Source organism: Eupeodes corollae, chromosome 1, assembly GCF_945859685.1.
Source record: "Eupeodes corollae chromosome 1, idEupCoro1.1, whole genome shotgun sequence".
NCBI lineage: Eukaryota > Metazoa > Arthropoda > Insecta > Diptera > Syrphidae > Eupeodes > Eupeodes corollae.
The window spans coordinates 78,077,816-78,103,562 of NC_079147.1; the positions used below are offsets into that span (position 1 = coordinate 78,077,816).

Consider the following 25,747-nt stretch of genomic DNA (forward strand, 5'->3'; position numbering starts at 1 on the left):
GTATTCGTGAACTCTTGTTACTCATAACTTTTGAAAAGAAGTTTGCAATTTCACAATTCTATTTGCAGTTGGAATTCATCTGTCTTTCCACTTTCGTGTCGAAATGAAAGATGAGATATTTTCACCAAAATTACCAACATCTACAGCTGATAACAATATAACATCAGTAATGAAAAGAACTTTTTAAACGCGAATAAATGACAATCTAGAATGCAAAAGTAAAAATTTGCAAACGCGTTTGCGTCTTTCTTAAGTTTCTGCGTTGTTTTATTCAAGCAGGCAACCCTAATGGCAGCAAATCACTTATCAAACTGAGTTGGCAACATCACCCACTTCTCTCTTCTCTCAACTTTACGCGGTATAAAATATGACATTTGTAAACGTCAAAAGTCACCTTTACTCAACTTTATCCGTGATACCATTCCTACGGAAAGGCAGCCAGATAAAATCCCTTTTGACGTTGTCAAAATTTTTCTCGACATCAATGAAATCATGGAATTGAGATAGCTATTCAAAGCACTGTGAAATTAAAGTGTCAAGAGCTGTTCTGAAATGTCCGTCTGTCCTAAGGCGTTAGCAATTCTGCAGAAACGCCGAAGGCCAAAAGTTCTCCCGCAGAACTAAATAATTAAATTAATGACTAGGTCAACAGATCGATTATAACGGACTTTCGATTAATGGTTGATGACATGCAACAGTTTTATAAGACTGCGCGATACTGACATGCAACAGTTTTATAAGACTGCGCGATACTAAAAACTATTTTTCTCACACGACAATTTTAATTTCTCGAAGCATGTGTTTATTTTTTAATTTGAACAAAAAAAAAGATTTAAAGTGGTTCAGAAACACGAAACGCCGCGAACACATCCTAAAGCTTGGTTCAAACTGACGTTCGATTTAAAAATAAAAATTATATTCTTTATTTTCTGCATGAATTTATTGGCTATTTTTTGGTTTTTCTTTTAAAAAATTGCATGAAGGAACCAATACAATTTCCAAATGAAAACAATAAACAATTCATTGAATATTCAAAATGAATATACATTTTATTAATTAATAAACATTATTAATTTTGAAGTTAATGGAAAATTTTAGCTACCATTTAAATAAGTGTTTTATTTTTCGTGTTACTTGTTGTTGTAAAGGAAACTAAAGATACATGAAATGAGAGAACATTAAAAAATATATAAAATGAAAAAAAATATATATATTAATTTTTATTGGAAATTTTTTCTTTAATAAAACATTAATAATTTAAACGAAAATTAAATAAAAAATATTTTACTTAACAAACTAATATCGATGGTTTTTCTTATTAATAATAATAATTGAACTTATATCTTCTCCTTTTCTCTTTTTTATAAATTTGTTTCAAATGAAAAATCGCATTTTAACAAAATTCTTATTCAAGTGTGGCATCGGCGAACTAAATAAAAATTGATTACGTCCGTTTAAAACTTTAAAGCCAAAGACAAAAATAAAACAAAACTCAAAAACTATCAATCTAAATGTGAGAAAAAGTTTTCAATATCTCTGTGCACTTTTAAATATCTTAATAATATATTTAATATAATTACAAAAAAAAAATAACATTGAAAATTTTTTTTTTTTTTTTCAAAATAAGTAAACATTTGGTTTTTCTGTGAATGATTGATGATGATTTACGGGACTTGTAGCTATTATAATAAAAATAATTTTAATTTGTGGAAAATATTATTCTTCTTGTTATATATTATTATAGTGTTTTATAATGAAGTTCTAGATTAAAACACATTTGGCAAAGCTAGAGTTATGTCAGTATAAATGTTATTTTGGTTCTTATAAGTTTTTGTAAAGCTTATGCTTGAAGCTAATTATGTTTATTTAATTTGATCTTATTTTTTTTGTGAGGGTATTCATATGGACAAAGACCTGATTGAAAACTACTGAATTCTTTAAAAAAAAAACCTTTAGATTGCTTGGAGAAGAACACAAAGTTTACCATTGATATTTTGTTTAAAAAGATCAGTTCGGAAAAATGCTGTCAATTTGAAAGCACTTTCATGTCCAATAAGAAAAGACTGTCACAGCAAATGCGTTCTATGTTTGCGTCATATATCCCAGTTTTCAAAAATGTAGCCCTCTGTTTTCTATCAATCACAATGACAATTCGTCGCATGTTTAGTCATTAAATGCCAACATACTGCGACACAGAAAACTTAAAGTGCATGGATAATTATTTGATACCAAGAAACCTTCAACCGTAAGTAACTGAAATTGCATGGGTTCATCTTGTTCCTAACCCATAGACTTCTAACAAAATTCACAAAAAATCTTCGTGACTTCATTAATATTAAATGCCTTGCAAACAAAATCGATATAAATTCTCTATTCTATAAAATCTTCAAATTGGTGTTAATTTTCAAGTAAATATTCTCTTAACACCTTTCTAGAGCAAACCCTCACATAAAAGATGCAAAGGTGCTTATTTTAGATGCAAACTAATAGAGCACTAATTTTTTAAATAGAACCTATCAAGAAGTTTTTTTACGTCCTGGAATGAAAGGACTCGTGAGCTAAAGGGATTCAAATTGTCTTGATCAAAATTAAACAATTTCTTCCCAATTTCAACTACAGAAGAAATTTTAAAATTAGTTGAATATTTTAATAAAACAAAACTGACCATTTTAGATTCTTTAAATAGTAGGTACTTTTGAAAATACCTACCTTAAAAAGAATCTTCATAAATATTATTTTTCATTCAGGTCTAATGTCATAAATTAAAGGGGATAGTGTGAATTTTATTAGAAAAGGTAGTTAAGATTTGTTTAAAAATATCAGTGAAAGGCTTTTTTATTTTTATTGAAGAAGGTGTAAGAATCCAAAGTGCAGCCATTGCAAATATTTAATAAAAAGTTTAAGTGTATTAACGTATCAAGCTGTCTTTTCGTAAAACTGAGAAACTTTTCAACAAAAGAATAATTAATACGAGCACTTGGTTCCGTACTTTCACTATAGTATTTCAAATGTTAAAACTATTGCTTTCCTCACTTCTTAAAGACGTTTTGAGAAGCTCTGCTATGACTTAAATAATGTATGAATCACAGTTGTTTATGCTGTATAAATTTGGGAAATATTTTCTTCACCGAAGACATAATTCGATTGAATGCAACATTAAAAAGATGCAGGGTGTAACATGATTTTGAAGACATTGAAGTAAATATCATAAATATACATTTAAGGATATAAAAAGCACGCTACATAGTTCAGTAATTCAATTAAGGAAGTTTTTTTTTAATGAAAGAACCTACTTCAACACCTAAGACACAATAAAATAACATTATGAAGTGGCTTTGATGCAGGGTTGGTGTGATTGAGGCATTTCGTTTCATGTATAAAAAAGGCAATACTCGTTGAACCATTTTCTAAAAAAATTACAATTTTGTGTTAGAATAGTTGGATAACAATGTGTGAAAAATATACCGGAAATTTATTTCAAATCCAAAAACCTTTAAGTATTTTTGTAAATTCAATTTATTCAACTCGGGTTTTGAAATACACAGAAATGCGAAAGTTTTGTACAATTTAAAACAAAAACTCCTTTCAAACCCTCAATTTCTTCTTTCTTTCGGTCCTTATCTTCTCTATCGTTTCAAAAAGGTTTACAATTTGAGTTTTTGGCATGAATCGACATTATTCTAAAGCCCAAATAGTAATTCATGTCATTTGACGATTTTTTCGATAAGACCGAGTTTTTGATTATGTTAACGTTTGGCTTATAAATTCGTGTTGATCGTTGTCAGAAATACTTTCCCAGCCGTCATAAAGTTTTCAATAAAGCTTGCTCACCTTTTGTAGAAATTTCACACAGTATGTTAAATTAAAATTTAAACAAATTTAAATCAATGGCACTTTCAACTGGTCTTTGGTAGTGTTATTGAACACCGTGATATTTTTGCATAAAATTAAGTTACATCATGGTCTTGTCTCCAAGGTAATATTGTTAGAGAAGTTTAGTGCTATTCCATACTTAAATGTTTTGATTTTACTTCAAACTTATTATAAAAGTGGTAATATTCCTTTAATCGTGCATGCTTAGTTTGAAACTAGGGTAATCTCTTTTGGAAAATAAATATTAAGAATATTGGACCAAATCAATTACCTTGAGGTACACAAGTGATCTGTTGTTTTTTTAACTACCGTTAACTATTCTTATTAATCCTTAAATTTTGTTGGCCAAACTTCAATATTTCTATGTTTTGCACAAATATGACTTCACCACAGCGTTCGTAAACTAGTTTTTGAAGTGCATCCATAATATCAACTTGTAATTTGTATCCACAAGTTAGCTCAGGAGTTAACTGTGAAAGTTAGCAATGATAGATACGATTCTTCTCCTGGACAACAATTTTTCATTACACAATAAACAAATTCATATAATATGCTTTTCATCCCGTTTTAAAGAACCTAGAATTTTTGATTCAAGATATGACTGAAAACATATGTACATTGTAAAGTGGCTTCCACTAATAATCTGAAACATGTAGCAGAAATGTTGGCAATGCATTTTGTCCAAGAAGAAAAATGTAACGAGAGTTTAAAACTTTATAACCCTTTTATATGGCATTTTAGCTAAAATTACCATTTAAACCATTAAACAGCACATAAATATTAAAAACAAAACAAACTCTGTTGTTTATCACGTCACACATGACCGGACACTTATATTTGATATTTGCAAGCGTATACTTTCCATTTTAAAAGCTTTCTTAAGGCATTGAAAAAATATGTTTTAGCATACTTCGGAACTTATTTTTTACATTTCCGAACACCAGAACTTAAGTAAAGTAGTGATAAGTGACAATTATTTCACGAATACGGGATTTTCCCGCATGGGCTTCGTGTGAACGCACAAATATAACACTTGCTCCCACTACTCCATGCGATAAAGTCCCGTATACGGCATACGAGAAAAATATGGTCGTCTGAACCGTACAAACTTGTCACTACTATTCGATAAATCTGGAATGTATTTTTATCGTGTACATGATCAGTAGCGCTTATCTTTATATTGTGCCGTTCACACGAACAAAATTTCATCGAATTCGTTCATTACGTGCATTACGTGGATCCATGATGACGATGGTCGGTTGATTGCCGAGAGTGCTGTGTCCCTTGCCACGCCCCAAAACCCGTACGTGAAAAAATCGAATCGAATATTTCTCGTGTGAAACTTTAGTATTCGATAAAACCGCATACGTAAACAAATCGAATCGAATAATCGCCATGTGAACGTAGCCTAAGTCTTTTTCGGCTATTTCGGGCATTACTTCAATAGTATAGTGAAGCTTCTTTTTTTGATAGTTTCGTTGGTGACTTTCTTACTCGTAGTCTCTTTTGGAAAAATCTTAAGAAGTTCTGAAGATTAGAAGGAATTTTAGTTGATAAGCCTTAAAAGTAGCTCTCATCGTACGTCTCCAGATTATTTCCTTTTACTTATCTCCTCACATTATAAATCCATTTTTTTGTTTTTAAATCGTGTATTACGTAATGATCTGTGGAACGACTCAGATGGACAATATTTTCTATATCTGGTACTGATTTACCGTTCGAATTTTCAAAGACGTTTGTTTTCCTTTCGGTGTCATTTCATGTATATTTAAAAGTCTTCCTCAATACAATAAGTGCGTTTTTTTTGGAATTCCATAAATAGTACAGTGAGAAATTGCCAACAAAACGATCCGCAGTAGCAAAATTTTTGTATTTTAAAATTGGTAAAACTGAAAGAAGATCTGTAAGAATAATAACAAAAATAACACACAAATAGAAGAAAGATTTGTGAAAATCAAAAGTTGAAATTAACTTAGCAACAAAAAAACTAATTGAAATTAATAAAATGGACAATTTTCAAGAAGATTTGTTTAATCTAAACTGAGATAAACCTTTGGTGGCAACATAGCAAAACATAAATATCTTTTCTATTGTTTTCTCTTGCAAAATAAGCCCAGTTAGTTCATTTTCACTAACAAAACTTAATAATATCAACAGTAATAGATTGATTTGTTTTCCCAATGGAAAATACACATGATTGCAAATTCACAACTACTCAACGAACACAGAAATCGAGACACAAATCTAATACCAATCGTACCAACCTTTGAGACCGAAATCACAAAAGACCTATTCGAGACTCGTATAAATGTCAAAAAAATACGAGTATGTTAATAGTAAAATTGTCATTTAACAACTTGAACTTTTTGGTTCAAAAATTCTAAAAAAATTCTTGGAGAAAATGTCAAATTAGTGCCTTATTTACTTCATCAATTAATATCATATTTCATATTCATTTTGTGATTTAAAGTTATAACATAAAATATTTAATTTTTGGTTTGACAGATCAACAATTTGTAAAAATTGACGTTCCTTAATATTTTAAACAAATTGTAACAATGACACTTGGACAATTTCTTGACGTTTCAAGAAAAGAAAAAAAACCACTATAAGTTCCTTTTTTCAGAAATAGAGAAGACATTTTGCCAATAAATGCTTTATTAAATTATTGTGCTTGAAACTTAATATCGTCCACATTTTACCAAACAGATGAAAGTTTAAATTAAAAGCGTAACATTTCTTGTAGAAAAGATATTTCCTCAAACCAAATATTTGCTAATTTGTCACTTCCAACGTTGAAAAGTCCCATTTTGCAATGAGTCTAAAGAGTCATTTTTAAATTTAATATTAAACTAATTGTTATTTTTAGTTGATCGTCAAAAGAAATGGAAGTTTATTTAAGTTAAAATAAAATAATTTCATGCTATCCCCGAACCTACATCTATAATTTTTTAAATTTATTTTTATATTATTTTTGTTATATTAATGCATTAATATTAGTGATAAGGTATAAATAAAAATAATCAACAAAATAAATTAAACACACTCTTAAATAATTTTAAAAAAATCTCTATATTAAAAATATAGAATTACATAACAAAAATCATTTATTAAAAATTATAAAACGTATCTTTTTTATTAAAATTAACAACACAACCCAGGAATATCAAATTCGTGAGCACAGTACTGTGATATACGAGTATATACAGCTACGAGGTCCTGTCCGAATGTAATTTCTGACAAAAACACACTTCATCAGCTCGAAAATCAAAACGAAATGGGAATACGTCAGTTGTTTTTATGGTAGATGTTCTTTTATTCCTTTACAGCTTTAGGCATACTAATTTTATATTTTCACAGGACCTAATTCAATAATAATTTAAATTTGAAAATGACATACCTAACTAAAATATTCACATGTTAAAATTGAAAAATATAAAAACAACACAATCCTGTCTAACACTCAAACCAAATGACATAAGTTTTAAAACAAAATCCATTTTACTTTTTTTTCGTTGTGCACACGTTCAGGCAGTAGTCCCTACTTAAATACCGAGACTTTGGCAACTCTTTTTTTTGGTTTACACTACGAAACAAACAAACACTCAAACCAACCACATTTAGATACATTTACCTCGATAAATTGAACATCAAAAACACATTCTTAACCAAATATTAAATATATACGAGTACATACCTACCTACATTAAAAAACAATTAAATATTAAAATAAATAATAACCAGCATAAATAAAACGAATGAGATCGATACCTTTACTCTTAGTTAGTTTTTCCCGTATATTTATTAATTTGATTATTTATTTTATCGTTTTTTTATTTATTTCAACTTTTTATAAATTAGTAAAGCATGTGGATGAATAAAATGCATGTAGCTATGATATAAATATATTTGATTTTTAAATATTTTCCATATATAAATTTAATTTAATTTACCAACAAAAAAAACTTGTGAAAATATAATTCAATTTTTCAATGCGTGCGGTCTTGAAATGCGACAAAAATTTTGTATCTGATGTTAATGTTGTGATGGTGCTATATATACTCTTTATATTTATTAGGTTTATTTGTATCTATATAAGTTTCTTTGATTGAGCAATGCTTATATTAAATTATACATAAATGATGAATATTATGAGATATAATATTTATCAGTTATATTTATTATTAAAAAATCAACATTCAAATTCATTGGTATTATATTTGGATTAGAGGAATAAAGTACCTGCCTGATGGTACTGTTGAATGGATTTGAGGGTGTATTTATGAATTTCAAAAATAAATCTAGGATTTATAATTAAATGGCAATATATTATTATTATCATTGCAAATAGAAACACACAAAAAAGAGTAATAATTTAATTTAAGTCTCACAAAAACAATCTAAAGTGTGCTATAAAATGTAACTCTTTATTCGAATTATCTGTATTATTATTTATTTAGTGAATGAATGATGGCCTTTTACATAAAATACTGTCTATCGATGGCTTGTTTAAAAGCTTTATGTCATATTTTTTGATAAACCTATTTAAATTTCTTTAGTTTATTTTAGTAAGTAAATTTTGACTGATATTATTATTTTTTCTCACTTTGATAATAAATTGCATTGATTGTCACTCTCTGATTGTACTGTTTCGAGCTCCAAATCCCCTAATTGGAGACAAAGTTTAATACAAACTTGAAAATGTTATTCAAATATCTGGTCCCTCTTCTCCTCCTAAGAAAAATTCTGGTGACCTTTAGTAGAAGTAAAAACAAAGTCATTACCCTTAAATCAAAGTATCACTCAGTTAAATGATTAAAATTTGGGCCAAATTTGGTCGTGGTGTCTTAAATGAGTTAAAAGGAATACAATACTTCAATTTTAAAAATTGGTTTTCACTTACCATTAAATTGGAACAAAAACTAACACAAAAATAAAAATACGTTTTTATAGAAAAAAAAAAACTATAAAATGAATGAATGGGAACTTTTCAAGTTTCTTTCAAGTACAATACAATTTTAATTTGGCCCAAAAATATTCCCAATGAAAGGTCACAGAAGTGTCCAATTAACTCAAAGAAGAGTACAATCGTTTTTAAATTCAATTAATGATTTACAATGATTGCATTTACAAAAAACAGCCAGGTTCTTAAAAAGGCACTAAGAAGTTTAAAAATCGGAAAAAGCGTAACTAACTGACTGATCATCAAAGTTTTGAAGTACAAAATTTTGATATCATATCTTGTTGGAAAAAAATCGAAAGACAACGATTTTTATTTTAAGGTGTATTCAAGGACTAACACTAGAAAATCTAATATTATACTCAGGGAGCGTATTATCCGCTATTTTTAAAGTGTTTGGTATCTTTTATGAGATTGCTTCTGAATCTTATAATGATGAAATTTAATAAACACAAATTTATTGATTTGATCTTAAAATATAACTAATATTTTTGCAACTTAGTAAATTAAAACTTGCCAAGTTAAACTATACAATCCAATAAATAAAAATTTAGTAAGAAACATCTTTTGATTTGATATGCAAAAGATCGATGTTAAGCCTTCTCAAGTCAGACTTACTACTCAATTTTCGGTTTTAAGAAAAAGGTCGGCCGTTGTTTTTATGAAGTTTTCTTTTTAATATTATCTTGTTTTTGTTTATATACAAAATAGCGGCTCGGTACGTGCTTCGCTACGTATGAGGCATAGTTATAAAAAAATGATTATTTAGTTCATTTATTCAAACAAAAATATATTTTAAATTGCTGGCTTTTTAAAAGTCCAAATGACCCAAATAATATATTGTTTACATTATATTTATCAGCAAAGAGTAAAAACTAAAAAATAAAAAAGAATTGGGCACTCTTACTATGGTGGATCTATATGGGTTAGTCTAAAACAGCTGGAACAGGCAACATAAAGTTGGCCACGTGCAAAACATGATTTCTCCAAATCGACCCCATAAACGTAAAGTGTTTGAACTTGGGCATCATTTATGAACATCGCAAATGGTAAACACACAGGATATTGTAATCATTTGAATTCCAATGGCATGTCAGTTCGTATCATAGCGATACTCGGTATCAAACACCCTTCTCCTTTTGGTTTACCAGTTAAAATTGTAGCTTCAATAAAATTTGGCAATAACTTTTTCACTGCCAATCACAGTTTTGGTGGATTAATATCACAATATTGTCAATTGAGTTATATATCGTTACTACATGTGGCAGTTTCTGTAAACTCATCTATAGATTGCGCAATTGTACAAAAATTGTTCGGTAAAGTGATCCGTTGGTATTGTCGATTTGTATTTTTCCATGACCAATTTCCAACAATTGTTATGATAACTCAAGCATCATTATGAAGGTGAATACGCATATTAAAGTTCAGTGTCAATTTTCGTAAATATCTCCAAAGAACTGATAACTTTTAACAGGCGTTTATTCCATCAGTAGAAGTTGATCGAGGAATGACAGCCAATGTTTGACGAAAGTCCCCGAACAGCAATATCAGAGCACAACCAAAACAGCTGTTGATTAATGCGTAAATCTTGCATTGTTCGATTAAATGCTTCTATTTATTTTTTATTTGAAATTGTGCACTCATCCCATAAAATAATCCACGTTAATCGCAAAACTTTTGCCATAGCAGAATTTCTCGACCACCTTCTAATAATGTAGCAGCAATTCTCGAAGATGCAAGTGGCAATTCAATTTTCTGTTCCAATCGAATAGTCGCTAAAATCAATGATAGTTGATGCTTCCATATTCCAATTTAACTTATAGAAAGCATACCTAGTAAAACTTGTTTGTATTTTTTTCTATTCTAGAAGAATGAGTGGTATAATAGGGGTTACAAACTATGCTGTAATATTTCAGTACCGATCTAACAAGTGCAATATATAATGATTTGAGGTTGCAGGGTCGGAAAAATCCCTAGAATTTCTTTAGATAAACCCTAGCATCCCAATAGCTGTACTGACTATGTAATCGATGTGCTAATTAAACGAAAGCTTTTCATCCAATAGAACTCCCAAATTCTTTTTTTTCTGTAACCTTATCTAAACTCGTATTGTTGATAGTATAATTAAATCATATATGAAAGGTGTTTTTTCTCTATGGCATGTAAGGCTCTGACATTTGGCAACATTCAGGAACAACTTGTTAGACTCACACCATTCAACCAGTTTTTGGATATCCTCTTGGAGATACAGACAGTCTGTAGAAGATTTTATGAACCGACAAATCTTGACATCATCGGCACACATTTGATATTTCGAATATTTAAAATTTACCGGAATGTCATTTTAAAAAGGATAAATAACAAATAACAATAATACTTTTGGATTTAAACTTTCCCAATTTTGAAAATTGAACCCGATTTCTTAAATAGGAAGAAACTCATTTTATGAAATTAGAGTGGAAACCAAGTATTGAAAGCTTAAAAATTAGTATACTATGATTAACTCTATCAAAAGCTTTTGCAAAATCTTTAAAGATAATATCATTCAGTAAACCATTTTCGAACCCGAAAAGTACAGAATCGCATAGCAATGAAAGGTTTGTAGCAGTAGATCTTCCAGAAACAAAACCATGTTGGTATTCAGATACAAAATCCTTAACAATTTTTTTTTATTTTTTCAGGACAAGAATTTGGAAAATTTTTGGGATCACTGATAATTTGCAGCTAGGCCTATAATTTAATTAGTCACATTTTGCTTCGAGCCGGACTTAAATATTGGAGTTATATATTTGCCATAATGAAGTTGTATTTGTAAAAAATTCGTTAGATTTAAATTTATGTAATATAAATATTTTAGCGTACAATATTTCCGTATTGAGCAATAAGCTTTTATTTTTGGATTTTTTTAATTATGTATATCAATAAAATGGATTTTATATTTCTTTTTGAAACGTTTGTAGCAGAAAATGATATTTGTAAATTTGAGCATACATTTCTCAATTACTGCTTTAAATGGGTACCAGCAATAAAAGAAAGAAAATCTGGATGTGCTTCAGAAGGCTGGAGTCAAGAGAAATGTTGCCAACATCTATAAATGTGAATTTAAAAGTGCTGAGAACGGAGTAATTTTTCTAGAGCTTGAGGCTCGCTCCCAAAAACATTTTATTTTCCCGATTTACATAAACTGCAACAACAAAAAATGCAATGATGAGCTAATCGCATAGTCAAAAAAATATACTTGTGATAGGAGATTTAAATGGAAGGATTGGTAATTTGGAAGGTGAATCGAATATGAGACAAGGAATTAAAAGAAACTTGAAAAATTCAACCATTAACACATGTGGTCGTAAACTGTTGTATTTCTTAGACTCTTTGGACTTGAGAATTGTTAATGGAACTTTAAAGTCAGACCAAAAAGGAGAATTTACCTACTTCAAAGGCAAACATCGAACTTTTATTGACTATTGCTGTATTTTAAAGTCGATTCATTTCCATACTCTGACCATCTCCCTATTATTGAAAAAATAGGGCAAGAAGGTGTCGAAGTGGATAACATGCGTGTGCTTGAACTAATGCCAAAAAATGTGTGGGCCAATTCGATAGCTGAAACCTATAGGCTTAATATTAACAACCTGTTATCAGAGCGATCTACAAGTAATATGTCAAACTTAGAAGAAGTAATTAAACTCTCTATTCTAAACCAAACTCTTTCAGGAAATAAAAGTCAAAAAACAAACTTCAGAAATCAATGGTTTGATAATGAGTGTTTAAAAGAAGACAGAAGACATTTGATTACCTTAGGTCGTTTAAAAAATTCAACACCGCAACTTTCCAGGAACTCTACAATACAACCAACAGTCACTACAAGAAGTTATGTCGAGCAAAAAAAGTAACATTCTGAATCGGAAGCCAAAAAACTTGCAAACTGCAAAAATACTTCGGATTTTTGGAAAGCAGCAAATAAAATAAAAGGAATTGAACTACAGATAAACATTGAGTTAACAGTCAAACCTCTTAAATATCACTTCCAAAACCTTTTAAGTCCACCTATGAAGGATTCGTACTTTCTCTACAGTAGACCAAACCATTTTAATGAAACCTTAGATAAGCCAATCTCGACTTCAGAAGTTGAGGAACCATTAGTTAGGGCGAAGGATCTAATAGCTCCAGGATTAGACCGAATACCCATGGAATTTTATAAATATAGTTCAACAGAATTCAAGAACACACTAACTGAAACATTTAATAAAATATTCGAAACTGAAATCGTGCCGATTGGTTTTAAGCAAGCAATAGTTGACCCGGTTTTTAAAAAAGGAGACTCCAAAGATCCAGCCAACTATAGGGCAATTTCACTGTTGAACTCCTCAGCTAAAATTTGTACAAGTGTTCTCCAAAACCAGCTAGAACTTTGGATCAACGAAAACAAACTTCTGAAATAGTTTCAAGCTGGATTTCGTCCTGGTTATATGCCACGTCCGATCACATATTTTTGTGACGCAGCATAGCCGCAAGCTTTATTGCTAAAAAACAAAAGTTATATGCTTTCTTCATAGACTTTAAAGCTGCTTTTGATTTTGACACCATTGATCGCAAAAAATGTTTTACAAGCTATATAACTATGGTTTGAGCCACAAATTTGGTGAAACCTTAGAAAGCTTGTACGATGAAACTAAATCGGCTATATGGTGCGGAAGCGATTTGTCAGAGTGGTTTACAACAGAAGGTGGAGTCAGACAAGGATGCAACACAAGTCCATCAATTTTCGCCCTTTACATCGAAGACATCATTGATCACCTCTCAGGTGGAATCACTTTCGCAGGAATGCATATTAAGGCTCTTTTAAATTTTTAAATCACTCGAATCTATGCAAATGATGATTAATCGAGTTGCGGAATACTGTCATTATTGGGACCTTGAGCTTAACCTAAGCAAACCAAAAAATATGATATTCAACAGTGGTGAAGGTAGAATGTCCAGAGCAGAGAAATGGGTATTTGCGAGAGAATCAATTGAAGTAGTTAAGCAATACAAGTACAAAGGAATGATTTTCACCTCAAATCTGAATATGGAAACTCATTTAACTGAAAAACTATCCCAAGCTAAGTGTGCAATTAATTCCACATGGAGCAATTGTTTCCAAAGTATTATCGTGCACAGTGCAAAATACCAAGTTTTTGAAGCAGTAGCGAAATCCATTTTGTTTTATGGTACCCAGGGTCCACTAATACTTTGATACGGTTGAAAAACTGTTAAGATATTACCTTCTTAGAACATTTCAACTACCCGGTTTTTTACCAATAATATGTTAATGATTGAAACAGGAATGTCCGCTTTATTTATTCAAACCCTAAACTCAATACCAACTATATACTTAAAGCAATCAATATGGATGCAGATAGACTACCACAGAAACTTATTAACTTTGCAGTCACCAATAACACCTTATGGTAAAAGTATATTCTGGACCTAGCAGAGAGCTACAACTATCCTCTTCAACTGAACTGGGACCCAAGAACCTAATGGAAGGAATCCCTTTACATATTTATTGAGCACATAGATGACAAAATGCGAATAAAATGGAGAGAAGACACAGATGCCTCCACTCACAGAGAAATTTACAGGACCTTGGAACTAAACTTGGGCCCCCATAACTATTTCAAGGACTGTCATAGCAACCAAAAAAATTCAAATATCTTAGAGCAAGAGGAGATGTGCTTCCGTTAAATTTCATACCCCACAGAAGTGATCTACCACTCTTTTGTTCAATATGCAACATGGTACAGCGTGCGGATTCCGTTCATTTCATAGGAGTATGCCCAGCATAAGGACATCAAAAGGAGCTGCTTTGGGAAACCAAGCTTTTCATCCGAATAAGTGAAAAATGCTTTAAACGGTCCCGACTGGGAAGCTTTCGACATTACAACTTGTCATCGTCAGTTATGGCATCTGGCTATATAAAGCATCTTTCGATGCAATTGCCAAGGTTCATCTAATATAGTTTGGAATGCTTCCGTGATCCGAGAGCATGCACTCTATAATCAACCCATTATATGCGTTTTCTGAAGAACGGGAATCGCGAATGATGTGAAAAATAACCTGCAAATACTTCAGGTCTATCGTTGAAATTACGTAATCAAACATAGTTTGGTCAGGTTTGATACCAAAATTCCTAAACTGGAATCCATTACTAAAAAATATTAGTCGGACTCTTCCTTTACAGATTGAACAGCTTTCACTGTAATATTATTAATCCCGTTTTGATTTCGGCGTCGGTTGTGTCCACAGGTATAATTTTGTTTGAATATTTACGCTGGGGTCAGCAATGTTGGTTTTGTTGGTAGATGCTAATCTAATAAAAGAAAGTTTAAATATTGAATACGTATTCCATTACAAATTAGAAAAAAACTAAACATTATTGAAAATTTAAGATTAAGTTAGCAAACTAGAATAAATAATGAGTCGCAACTCATAGATTTTTCCTACACTTTCTTCATCTACGTTAATTCTCTTAATCTAATACAAATAAAACCTAACAAAAATCAAAATTTCTCCCATAATAATTAATATAAAATCAACCTATCATCATCATAAGTAAATTAATTAACTGTTTTCTGATCCTTTGCCCGAGGATAAAACTCTTAAAAGTTTCTCTTCTTTAACTTTTATTTTAAATTTCAATTTTCAAATATCCGTCCGTCCCTGACACAGTTTAAAATTAAACATCAGTAACTCATCAAAAGTAGGTAATCTCCTAAAATCTAAATTGGCCCAAGATCAACTCATTTAGAAAATATAATATTTTCAATGTAAATTTCAATCAAAATATTTTAATAATCATGAAAATTCCAAACTATAAACTTAACTTTTTGCAACATATTTGACAGATTTCTGTTTCTAAATTTAAGTTTTTATTTTTCCATTTTCCTTTTACTTTTGTTTTCGTTTTAAAATCAAAGAAAAGTCAAAACAATAGAAGGTAAACTAGAAATAATAGCAAAAGAAAAGACCTTTCACTTTTTTTTTTGTTTAATGAAAGATTTCATTTTAATCCTGGCATATCCTTTAGCTCTAGGCTCCTTATTTCAAATCCTCATCATCATCATCTTTGTTAGCTTCTAACTTTTGTGTAGTTGTTTTGTTTTTACTTCTCTTTCATATTGTTTTTCCTGGGTTATATTGAAGTGCCATAAACAATGGAAATTGTATGGAACGATGAATTTGCATATAGAAACGGTACATGTCATATAAGTACTTGTGTATGACAGCCGAAGTGGACAAAAATGTCAGAAGGCATATTTTTTTATGTTTAAAACCCGAAGAGGAAAACATTATTGCTTTGGTTTTCTTGAAGTAGCTTCGTGTTAAAATCACTTAAGACGGATGAAAATAAATACATTCCTATACGAGTATGAAGCTTGAATTTAGTTTTGTTGAGTTCAGGTATTGGCAAATGCCAATAGCAATTAGCTTAAGACTGTAAAGGACTTTTATATATGTACGGTACATACATGGGTTTATCGGGAGAAAAATATTTTTAATTTAACTCAAATACATAATGAATAATGTCAAATTCAACAAAGTCCTCTTTGACCAAAGAAATACAATAATAATCAAGTTTGAAAATGTTAATAATTGCAGCTTGGGGCAGTTTTATTTAATTAAAGTATAGAGCATAACGTTATCTTGCAATGTGTTTGAAGTATATTATTTTAACCTGGAAAATAGCTTCGAGTTGTCAGTTATTTTAATTAAATTCTTAGATTAAAAATGTTTCGTGTTGATTTTGTCTTGAAAGAAAAATGGTGTGCCGTGAAATAAAGCTTAGTGAAATAAGACAAACTTTGAAAAATTGACCATATTACATTTTTAAATACAAAGTGACATAATGCCAATTCTCAAATGTCGGAGTTATTTCACTTTTTTACACTTCAGACTTTCCAGAAAGTTAGCTTTATAGCAAGCATCAAACTACGATCAGAGACTCATAAGTATACCTATGTGTTAGTTGTTAGTAAAAAAAATACAATTATAGCCTAACACAAGCACAAAATACAAAACATAATTAAAAAATCTTCTTCCTTCCACTTGTAAGTTCTATGGAAGTCAATATGTAACAAATCAAATGTAGGCAGGCGATGAGTTCCGCCAAAGTAATTCAAACGTAAATGTCAAGATTGCAAATAAGGTGCATCAATTTCACCATTAACGAGTTAATAAGGAAATATAAAGTCATTATTAATACGCCTTCGATGGAGAGATTGAATTTGAAGGAGCTGAATACGATGTTCTTGAGGAGGCAGATCATAAGGATCATCCCAAGGAATAAAATTATCTTGAATTGATTCAATACGTTTTCTATTAAATTTTTAATAGGGATTCCCATACCTGCGAATCATTTTTAAGATGAGAACAGTTGGATAAAGAAAGAGTAAAATATTGATCATTGAACTCCTTTGTCCAGCGTTTTTTAAAACCAAACATAGAAGTTACTTGATTAACAATAAAATTAATGTGATGTGTAAATTCTAAGTTGGAACAGAAATGAACACCTAAATCTTTAAATGGGAGACGCTGCAGAGATTTTGCTGTGATATAGAATGATCAAATACACTACCGATTGATTTTTTTGTAAAAGTTTGGTATTTTAAAGGGTTGAGTGAAAGGCTATTTTTCCCACACCAAAATATGAAACTATCAAGTCGGCTTGTAGAAGAAAAGTGAGACCTTCACGTGAGCACTGACATGACGAAAGTCAGTGTGTACACAGTCAATTTTATAACCTTGTTCTAAAACATTTGAACATATGTTTGAGAATGTGAGGAGATTTGTGACGGTTGATATTTTTTCACAAAACCGTATTGCTGAACGGTCAAGTCTCAAGGAACAGCAGAGATATTCAGCTAGGTTCAACATTTCACTTTCACTCGAAATGAATTTGAAATCGTTTTAAAATTTATATTGGAATTCTGAAATTTGCTTTTATCGATATCGATTTCATTTTTTTCGAACTCAAACCGAATTTCGTTGTTCTACAATTATATATTTGCGATTTTCAGGTGATTTGAATTCGTCCAGATTAAGTTAGTGTGATTTGCGTTAATTGGATACTGTATCCAATTAACGGTTTTTGCGTGTGTACGTACGTTTGTACGTCCGTACGTCCGTACGTTCACGACGTTTTTTTCGTCGTCTATAGCTCAAGAACCAGAAGAGATATCGACTTCAAATAAATTTTGTTATACAGGTAATAAGGCAGAAAGATGCAGAAAGGGCTCTCAAGAAAATTTTGGATAACCCTAAATATCTTACGAGACTTGAATTAAATTTTATATAATAGATTGTAACGTGATACCAAACAGGTATATTTTTTGAAAAAAATCAATATAACGGTTTTTTTTTTTTAAATCAATAAAACTGAAAAAAAAAATTTGTCACCTCCAAAATTTTACGACTGAAATATGATTTCATCTCTAAAACAATTTTGTCCAACGAAGAATAATGTTTTTGACATCTGATAAAATTTTAAGAAAAATCTAATTGACAGTTTTTTTTATAAAAAATAAAAATCTAAAAAAAAAACATTACTCAAAGTTCGTAAAAATTGAATATCGATTCAAATATCTTTTCAAAAACTTGAAAGTTAGGCTTCAAGCTTATCTTATCTTATAAGAAATATTGTTTTCAACATTTTGAAAAATGTTGAGAAAAATCGAATTTACAGTTTTTTTTAAAAAAAATAAAAACCTAAAAAAAATTTATAAAAGTTGGTAAAAATTGATTTTCGACTGAAATATCTTTTCAAAACTTTGAGATATTGGCTTTAATTTACTTTTATCTTTCAAAAAATCTTATTGTCAACATTCAGTTAAAGTTTGAAAAAAATCTAATTGACAGTTTTCTTACAAAAAATAAAAACCTAAAAAAAATTTATAAAAGTTGGTAAAAAATGATTTTCGACTCAAATATCTTTTCAAAAATTTTAAATATTCTCTTCAAAGTAATTTTATCTCATAAGAAATATTGTTTTCAACATTCGGTAAAATTTTTAAAAAATCGAATTGACAGTTTTTTTACAAAAAATTAAACTCTAAAAAAAAACAATACTAAAACTTCGTAAAAATTTACTTTTGACTCAAATAGCTTTTCAAAACTTAAAAATATTGGCTTGAAACTTATTTTATTTCACACAAAATATTGTTTTCGATATTCAGTAATTTTTATATAAAAATCCAACAGTCCGTTTTTCCATAAAAAATAAAATCTACAAAAAATAGTACGCAAATTTGGTAAAAATTGATACGAGTACATATAGACAAGCTTTTAAGCAAGACAAATCGACAGACGGGATGGGAAGTTATCAATGTGGGTCGCATCCCAGCCTCTTTTTTGTAATGTGATACCAGTATCCAATTAACGGTTTTTTTATAAATCGAAAAACCTGAAAAAAATGTTCACTTCAAAAATTCTACGAATTAAAAATTATTTCATCTCCAAAACCATTTTGTGCAACAAAAAACCGTTTTTAACATCTGGTAAAATTTTGAGGAAAATCGAATTGACAGTTTTTTTTTATAAATAATAAAAACCTAAACAAACAAACTAATAAAAGTTGCTAAAACTTGATTTACAACTCAAATATCTTTTCAAAACTTTGAGATATTTTTCTTTAAACTACCTACTTTTATCTTTTAAAAAAAATTGTTGTCAACATTAAGCAAAATTTTGAGAAAATCGAATTGACAATTTTTTTACAAGAAACTAAGAACCTAAAAAAAATTACTCAAAGTTAGTAAAAATTGGTTTTCAATTCTAGTATCTCTTCAAGTCTTTGAGATATTGGCTTTAAACTTCTTTTATCTTTTAAAATATATTGTAGTCAACATACATAAAATTTTGAGAAAAATCTTATTGACAGTCTTTTTTTATAAAAAATAAGAACCAAAACAAAAATGCTAAAACATGGTAAAAATTTACTTTCGACTCAAATAGCTTTACAAATATCAAAAATATTGTCTTCAAACTTTTTTTCGTTTCACAGCAAATATTGTTTTGGATATTCAGCAAATTTTTTTTTTTTTAAATCCAACAGTCCTTTTTTTGATAAGAAAATAAAATCTGCAAAAAATAGTATCCAAATTTGGTAAAAATTGATGTTTAGTTCTTGGTATCTCTCAAATTAATTTCATTTATCCAATTTGTAAAAATTAATAAATGCTACTAAAATTGTTAAAAATTTGTTTTTGACTAAAAATCTATTTAACAAAACTAGATTTTCAAACTCAACTGTTTCTTGATATAAAAAATATTGTTGGTTATTTAAAAAATTTGTAAGAATAATTCAAGTGACAAATTTTCTAACCCAACACGATAACCTGCAAACCTTAAAGCAAGACAAATCGACATTGAGTTTGCAGTGATTTCGATTAGTATTTAAAGTTCGAAATGATAGAACCTTGAAAACAATTTCACTTGTTTTTCAATTAAGATTTCGATTTCAATCCACTCGATTTAAGAATCCTAGCTGATTGGCTTCGGATTGGGTTTGTTTTGAAGATAATGACATGAAGACGTGTAATAAGGGCTTTCAAAAAACTTTCGAAACATAACTTTTTTAATAAAAAAAATAAATTCTTATAAAATACACTTCTCGTCAACTGAATATGCACAAACATTTTTGAATATATTTTATCCATTTTTTCCAAACAGTGATGGTTATTATGCAATCTGTTGATGCTAACTATTCCCTTAAGATGTTAAGCAGATAATTCCGAAAGAATTATCCAAAAACAACCGTGAGTTTTTCTTCAACCACTCACAAAGTGTTTTATATGCAAAGTAGGTGTTGTTTTTAGTCAACTGAATAGGCACAACGCCATTTTCTTCGTTGTTTATAAGTTTTTTGTGCTTGACAGTTTAAATTAACGATTTAAGTGTTTTCAGTAAAATTTAATTCTTAATTTCAAATTTTAAGTAAATTGGGTAGATCTACGTGTCTTAACAGTGTTGAAAAAGCTAAAATCGATTTACTTAGAGACCAAGGCCTAACTGGATGTGCAATAGCTGATAAAGCTGGCCAAAGTTTTAATGTAGGTAGTTTATTCTTACTTGAAAAATTAAGATGCATACGGCAAAAACATGAGGCGCGGTAAGAAAACAGCAACAACAACAGCTGAGAGGAAGAATTTTAAGATGTGCATCAAATTCTTCGGATTCTGTGGCAAACATAAAACGGAAAATCGGCGTAAAAAGAAGTTGTTCAACAGTTTTAATAGTAATCAACAACTCAAGCCATCTTAAACGAATGAAACTTAAGAAAAAACAACCACTTGACGAGAAACGTAAAATGTTACGATTAGATTTTTCAAGACTTCACATGAGTTGGAAAAAAGAATGGTATCACGTGGTTTTTTCAGATGAAAAAAAGTTCATCTTGGGACCCATAAACTCAGCGCGCATAATAAAAACATGGATAGAGGAGCAACAAGTGCAGTAGCTTCAATGGCCGCCGTACTCACCTGATCTAAACATCATAGAAAATGTCTAGGGATGGTGAGTATGCAAAGTTTATGGGTGGTGGTCAGTTCGAAGATAAAGAAACCTTAATTTCTGCAATCAAATTAGCGTGGAGCGAAATTTCGTTAAATTACATTAAAAAGCTATGCGATTCCATGCCGGATCGAATTTACGCAGTTATTAAAAATAAAGGTGGAAGTACCCACTGCTAAACTTAAACAAAAACTTGTTTCATTCCATTCCAATACCAATTTTAATTGTTGTACCTATTCAGTTGACTCGAAAAAAAAATCTACTTGCATAAGTTACACTTTGGAAGTGGTTGAAGGAAAAACTAACGGTTGTTTTTGGATAAAACTTTGAAATTCTGTTATTTATATGTTACCAACATAATAATCATCACTGTTTGAAAAAAATGGATAAAATATACTGAAAAATGTTCGTGCATATTCAGTTGACGAGGAGTGTACCTCTAAAAATTGGAAGGTAAATCAAATATTTACATTTAAATATCTTAAGTATGAATAAAAACGTTATCCTGAGTCTTATTTATTTATTTAATTTGAAAAAAAAAAAATAATTTTAATCTCAAATACTTCTAAAAATTGGTAAAAATTGGTTTTACACTCAAATATCTCCAAACTTACCTTAAGATACAAATTGAAAAAAAAAAAAAAAAAAAAAAATCAATTGACAGTTTACAATTTTGCTTATTGCAAAAAAAATAGTAAATATTTTAAATGCATCAATGGGAAGCTATCGGTCTCTTTTTTAAGTTCTTAATTACGTTGGAAATAAGAACAAAATATTTGTATTTCTTAACAAAACTAACAACTGTAGTCACTAAACAAAACATGTATTATCTGATAGTCAAGATGTATTTTTAATGACTTTCGGCTGACAGCTGCCATTTTACGATTGCCAACATTTAAAGTTTAAGAAACTTGAATCATGGACCATGTCGGTCATTAAGAAGCTTTCGATCTTCGAGATATTTCTTCAGCTGATAATTAATCAGCGTTTCCACGTACACTCGGTTCGTAATTCGAGGGTGAGAAAAATTCGCTTTTTTTAGGAATAGGCTGGACAAATGCGGTTTTCCATCCGCTCGGAACGAGACCTGAGTAGTAGGATAGATGAAGAAGTATATGCAGTGGTTTTGCCAGCGTTGAAGAACATCTCCTCAGAACAATAGCGGGTATACCATCCGGGCCTGCTGATTTATGAATTTTAAGATCTCTCGTCACTGTACGTGTTCGAAAAAAGATTAGTGCGATAGAATTACTAACACACTCAATATTAGGCGGAGTCATAACACTCCTTGGCAGCGTTGAATTGGTGGCAAACTGCCTAGCAAAGAGATTAGATTTCTCTAAAAAACTAACAAATGGAGCGTAATTGACAACTATATTGGAACATCTTTGAAAATTTAGTCGAAAACATAGGCATACAAATTTAAAACGATTTAAAAAAATTGTAAATGTTTTATGACATCATTAGTTGAAAATTCGATAAACAAGTATAATACGCTTAATTGCCTTTGTTTATTTTCACGAACTGTTTTTTTTTTGTTGGCATTTTAAGCAAATTGCTAACTATTTAATTATTAAACTCATAAAAAAAATGGTTTAAAATGTTGAACCATATTCTTTATCATTACTCAGAAGATCATTACTTTACGATATTTGGATGCAACAAGGCGCGCATGTCCAATTATGAACTTCTTGCGTCTTCGTAATTTAAAGTTTCGTCGACGGCAATTGGCCACCGAGTTGTGAGATTTGACAAAGTTAGATTTTTGTCTATCCTTATGATCATTAAAAATCCAAAATACTCAAGTTATTGCCGAGATACCTCATTATAATTGCATGTTGCGGATCTCCACAAAGAGCAAACTCCAAATTTAATAATAAAATAACATTTTTATACACTTTCCCCAAGAAACTAATGAACATTTAATACAAAAAAAGTCATAGTACGCATATTTTTCAACTTTAAAGAATTTTCTTTAGGTTAATAAATACGTAATACTATAAGTACACCAGCGAAAGTGCTGTATAAATATTTGGTTTTAAGGCACCAAGACAATGGTGCCTTAAAAAGTATTATAAAGTTAAGATACAAAAAAGGCAGAGGAAATATCATCCAAAAATTGACACAAATCCATGAAATTCTTTTACTGAAATCAAGAAAAATAAACGTCAAAAGGAGATGTATTAGTTTTTCTATTTCGCACCAGTAGAAATTTTCTTTTGTGAAATTCGGTATCACTTTTTAATTTTTCAATAAAAACCGTGTTTCCATAATAGCATTTTATTTATCTGGAAATGAAATGTTTTTTAATTACGTAAATTTGTATTTGTATTATTTTTAGGTAAACTTTATTTTGTATGTAATCGATAAAATGATAAAAACGTCTAAACAAAACAAAACACAATTTCGTAAAATTAAAAAGAAAAAGTGTACAAAAATGTATATTCTACACATTTAAGATGCAAAATCTAAAATTTGAAATTTGTATGAATTAAAACCAGTTCCTTTATGTTAAATACATAAGAATGTAAAACCTTCGAAATGCTCGACGATGGTTTTTTAAATTAAAAATTCTTCCAACAAAATAAAAAAGTTTGACACTGTCAATTAAAACAAAACAATAGGGATAATTTGTTTTTGTGTTATATTTTTTTTATACTTTTAAATTTAAAATTAAATTAAAATAAAACGCACAGAAAAAAATAACAAACACTTGACAGCTTCGGAATATTTAAATACATTTTTCCGAAGTTTTTACAATTAGCATTTTACCACTTCAACGCGATGTGAATCTACTTGTCTGTCAGTATTTTTATTTTTGTTTTTTAAAAATAATTAAAATACATTAATAAACATTTTTTAATAAGCTTCTCCATTAATATTTATTAACAGAAAATAAGGAGTAGCCAAACGAAAATAAAATGATAATTAATTTAACACTCAACGCATGAAAATGGAAAAATTGAAATCACTGTCCAACGACGACGACGGACGTTAACAAAACTTTCAAAAGTAGACAATTGCTAGCAATCCGTTAAAATTAAAAACATAAAATGATATAGATGTAAAGATATTGATATTTTTTGTTTGCTTTTAATATATGTTGATGCCCTTATCTTATTTATAGGTATGAATATTATATTTGTTTATTTGAACAGAAAATAAAACTAAGTACACTCCAGTTTATTTGATTATTGCCTTTAATGATTTAGATAAAAACGATCTAACCGAGTTTATGAAAGGTTTAAAAGGAATATTTTCTAAAGTTGGATTAGCATTTGAAAATATAGTTTTAAATTTAAGCAAGACAAATGAAAAAATCTCCCAGGATGTTTGAACCTATAGACGAAAAACGCGCATGGTTCTTCTTCATACTTATTTCTATTCCATTTAATATGAACTGATTAATAGCAACTAAAAGGGCATATGCGTCGCTGAAATCATGTGAAAAACTATTTATAAATTCGATGTCTCATTTGTTTTTGAAATAATATTGTCATTACGATCCCCAAAAGCTAATTTTTGAGTAAAGAATAATACCTTGGTCAAAGAAAACAGAGAGTTTAGCCAAAACATTATGTTGCTTTACATTTGTCTATGTTAAGTTCGAACTTATTTAAGTTACCCCATCATTAAGATCATCCTGCAGTCTTCAAGAGAGGTTACATAGGTATTTGAAATTCTATATCCTTACTTACTTACTTAAGGTGGCGCTATAGTCCAGGGCGGACCTGGGACTCAACCAACATGCGTCTCCAGCCAGCTCGATCACTAGCTAGCTGTCTCCAGTTTCGCACGCCAAGTTGGTTGATTTCAACACCCACCTGAGGCGCGGTCTTCCTCTACTGCGCTGTCCCTCGGGATTGGATTCGAAGACCTTCCGGGCTGGAGCGTTGATGTCCATTCGCTCTACACGACCTATCCATCTAAGCCATTGGGCTTTAATTTTGTTAACTAGGTCAGTGTCGCTGTACATCGTTGTATTTTCTCCTCCATTCTCCATCTATGCTTACTGGACCAAAAATCACCCGAAGAATTTATCTCTCGAAGCATCCTAAGACACTCTCATATTTCTTTGACAGGGTCCAGGCCTCAGCGCCATAAATGAGAACGAAGATGATGAGTGCCTTATAGATGGTGATTTAAGAAGCTCGAGAAAGGACTTTATTTCTCCATTGCCTTCTAAGTCCAAAGAAGCAGCGATTTGCAAGAGTTATTCTTTGCTTTATTTCAGCGCTGGTGTCGTTGTCTGTGTTTATAGCGATGCTCAGGTAGACAAAGTCCTTAACTACCTCGAAGTTATAGCTGTCCATGGTGACGTTTTGTCCAAGACGTCTCGTTGATCATTGTCCTTTTTTGATGACA

General features: G+C 30.1%; 1 protein-coding gene across 4 annotated transcripts in view; it reads left to right on the forward strand.

Moving 5' to 3' along the window:
* The window catches only part of LOC129939105 (acetylcholine receptor subunit alpha-like), a 198,873-nt gene that overhangs the window by 27,805 nt on the left and 145,321 nt on the right, over positions 1-25,747 (forward strand). The window lies entirely within an intron of this gene.